Below are 4,130 nucleotides of genomic sequence, written 5' to 3' on the forward strand. Positions count from 1 at the left end.
CACGACAGTCTACATGTAGCTCGGGACTACTTCCCCAAGCAGAGGTTAGGCTCCGGCTGTTTTTGTAACGTTTTTAGTCATTTTTATCGGGCTTTCTATTTTGTATTTTATCTTGCTGTGTCAAAACCTAACGCTAGCATACTTCAACATAAATGATAAAATAGAGAACCCGACAAACAACTACTACAAAAACGTTACAAAAACAGCCGGAGCCTAACCTCTGCTTGGAGAGTAGTTCGGGACTCCCTCCCTTAATTTGCCACAGTTATTTTGGAGCATTTGTGATGAGAAGTGAGTCAGTTTTCTTCCAGTTTATGTCATTGATTTGTCCTTGTTATTGCAATGAACTTGTCATCATTGCATTCAAGCGCTTGTCTACAATTGTAGACTGTAAGGCTGTGTTCATGGGGCATTTTTGTCTCTCAGTGAATTGTGAACTTCTTGTATTAGATGGCATTGAAAAATCATTCCAGTTGTGTCAGGAGTTTTCTCCATTTCTGCCTTCCATTATTAATCTGATGGTAACATATATGCAGCTAGTTAGGAAAGAGAAGTCTAAACTTATACATGTATGAGGTGCATTGATTCAGTTTCCAAATGATAGTAATAATTCATCAGTTTTATCTGCGATCATAGGTAATATCTTGAATGTACTGTTACAGCCTTATATCTATCATAAGGCTATGGTAGCAGGCTTGAATGGCCATATTCTTTAATAGTGAATGACTTGTCATTGGATTGAACTGATATACCTCAAGTATTGAGCTGTTGTGCCTATTATTTGAGAGACAATTACTAAGTCTACGATAACTCGAGAATAAAATAATTTAAATGAGAGTTGTAATGTTGTAGTAGAGCTTTTTTAACCGAAGTCAGTGGGATAATCAACATTTCAGAATACGGAATAAATTTGTCAATATCTAGAATTCTAATTAATTCTAATTCGTTAAAGGAACATAACCATAACTCTAAAAAAAGAATATATATAAATGTCATATATTAATCTTATCAAATAGTTATTTCTGTAGCTGTAACGGGGGCCGCCCTAAGACGGTTCCCGTCGTAAGACGGAACGGATTTTTTGATGATCTTATTATCCATATTAAGTACACCGTGTTTGTTGCCACTGACTATGCTGATTACAAAGGTAAATAAATCAAGTCCATGCACACAGCTTTAATTCGCATTCCAAGTATACTTTAACATATTTACTTCATGTTTAAAAAAAAACAGAATTCTAACAGTAATGTTGACAGTGCTGAATCACTGCGGTCACCGGCCTTTGCGTATTGGCGGCTCGTGTCGCTAACTATATGAACTCTTTCAAGCAGTCACACAACTGCCATGATACACATAAATAAAGCTCCATAAAACACTATGAATATGGGTCTTCAAATGTCTGTTGAGTAGAAAAGCAACCAAAAGGAAGCGACATAAACATTGCCACCATTGTACTCCCAAGGGAGTGTGGCCGTGAAGGTGACAGACTAGAGAACGCTCCAAAGATTTGTTTGACTGTAACAAATGATACGTGCTGTCTATGAAAATAAGACTTGATAGAGAGATGTAGATGATATTTTCATATAATCAGACCGAGTTTTGTTGATGTTAGCGGTGTCTTTTTTTCGTAATGGTTTTTTTAGTCGGGCATTCACAATCAGTGCATTCAGCCCATTGCCCGTAAAAACATGAGCTGGATTGTTCTAGGTACAGCCTTCCTCATGTGAGACAAGAAGTACATACAGTCAAGATTTTACTGTCAAAAGAAAGCTAAAATATCATATTATTAATTTTCTTCTGTGTACTTAAATTTACCACTTACTTCTGAAGAGAGCAAAATGTAAAAAAAGCGTACCGAGTTAGGCACACTGTCCAGCGTAGCACAAAATTGGAAGGTTACATACACGAAATTGTCTCACAGTGTTTGCCGCTTGTAACATGCAGCGCGAAAGGTTCATGAACCACATGAATGCATTTCTTATTCAAGTATGTTGTTCAAATCCATGTGAACAAAATTCAGTCATCAAAATTTGACCACTCTCAGGCAACTAGTGATGGAGCGCAATGAGTTTGAGCGCAAGAAAAAGCGTACCGTGTTGGGGCACCTCCCGTTAACATGTTTACTGTGTATTAAATGTTGTGGGACCGCGTGGCACGATCGGGAGCGCGTTGGTCTCAGGCCCGAGAGGTCCCGGGTTCAAATCCGCTTGCCGTGTCACCGATCTTGTGCCCTTGGGAAAGGCACTTTACACGACTTTCCTCACCTAGCTCAGGTGTAAATGAGTACATAGCTGCGGCTAGTGGCAGTGACAGGCCTTTGTGGTGGTGACAGGCCATAGGGGCATGTTCGGGCATGACGCACCCGCCATGACACACGAGTCAGGGGTAGGAGGAACCCCTTACATCCTTGGTCGGAAGTCCTCCTAGGAGACGGAAACTCCAAATAACAAACCTGCATCTGCTGGGGCCGTCTTACACGTTGCAAACAATTGCCCCTGTAGGACTTAGTGCGCCAGTGGACGAGAGGGTGGTGGAGAAGGAAGTGCACACCCCTCCTTCACCTTAAAAAAAGTGCAGGCCAGGCAGACGGGTCGCCTTAAACCCACCCTGTCTGCCTACCATTGTCTTCCGAGACAGACGGATGCCAAAACAAAATGTTGGAAGAAATGTTTCCTAACAATTTATGTACCGTTGTCACAAAATAAAAGTTTGACTTTGATGAGCAAAATTTGATCACCAGACTGCAAATCATTCTGTGAAGTCTGATATAAGTTAATAGTCATGTGTATTATGTGTATTGTTATTGGTCAGTCTATTTTGATAGCTACAAAAAAAATATATTGGCTAAGCTGTAAATGTTCCGTTGGACGTGAAATTATATATTCATGATTGTACATCCAAACCAAGGCTGGGAGATCTCCAAAGAACAGTGCAATGGCCGAGTGGGTAGAGTGTTCGCCTTGCATTCGGTAGGTACTACATGTAAGAGACTCAATGATACAGACAGATTTGATTATATATTCAGATGTAACAACTCCCACAATGCTAAAATAGGTAAATATATAAAAGACTGCTTTGTCATAAGAAAAAATGCCGAAACTCATAATTAGACCCACTCGATTGTAATACAATATCAATGATTTAGGCTAGCTCTTATTGTTCTAGAAATTAGGATGCCAATTTCATTCTATATTCATAATTTGCATATGTACTAAGTTTGATGCCTGTTTTAGTAATTAGGATGATAAGTTTGTTTCTTCTTCTTTTTTTTGCCATACATTGTACCGTGTACGATCATTGCGCAATAAAGTTCTTCTTTCCATGTATAGGTAGTGAGTTCTATCCCTGCCTGAGTCCTATCAGACACTTTAAAGATGCTACATAATACTGCTTTCTGTGCTTAGCAGTTGGCACTCAGCACTAATGAGGAAGAGTATGGGAGTTAAACAACATTACAACCAGTGAAATAACCCCCTGCTGTAGTGTCATGCACAAATGTGTGGCCCAAGGGCTACAGAGATAGAGATGGGAATGGTGACCCCTAAGCATCTGTTACAGATGCACGGCAACTTAAACTTTAACTCCAAATAACCTATCGACAGCTACTCTCCAAGCAGAGGTTAGGCTCCGGCTGTTTTTTTAACGTTTTTTTAGTCGTATTTATCGGGCTTTCTATTGTTTTATTTTATCTTGCTGTGTTTGGCTGGCGTACTTCAAGAAAAATGACAAAATAGAAAGCCCGATAAAAACGACTAAAAAAACAGCTGGAGCCTAACCTCTGCTTGGAAAGTATCGACAGCAGTTACTTACCAAACAGCAGACTGACGCGCTGCTATCACCCAGCGTACGAAGGACACTTCGTTCCCTCTGTGGGGGTCTGCATGGGGGGTTCCAGCAAAGCTTTCATGCCTTACGCATTAATCGGAAATGTCCTCCATAATATCTTCAAAATTTCGAATTTTTAAAATTTTGATTTTTAGATTTTAGAATTTTTTTAAGATTTTGAAATTTAGCATTTTCAAAATTTTGAATTTTCAAAATTTAGGTAGGTACATGTAACGTTAGGTACTCTCTCTCTCTCTCTGTCAGTCAGTCTTTTCCAGACTATGACAAGGTACAATGTAGGTAGG

Source organism: Branchiostoma floridae, chromosome 2, assembly GCF_000003815.2.
Source record: "Branchiostoma floridae strain S238N-H82 chromosome 2, Bfl_VNyyK, whole genome shotgun sequence".
In the NCBI taxonomy this organism is placed as follows: Eukaryota; Metazoa; Chordata; class Leptocardii; order Amphioxiformes; family Branchiostomatidae; genus Branchiostoma; species Branchiostoma floridae.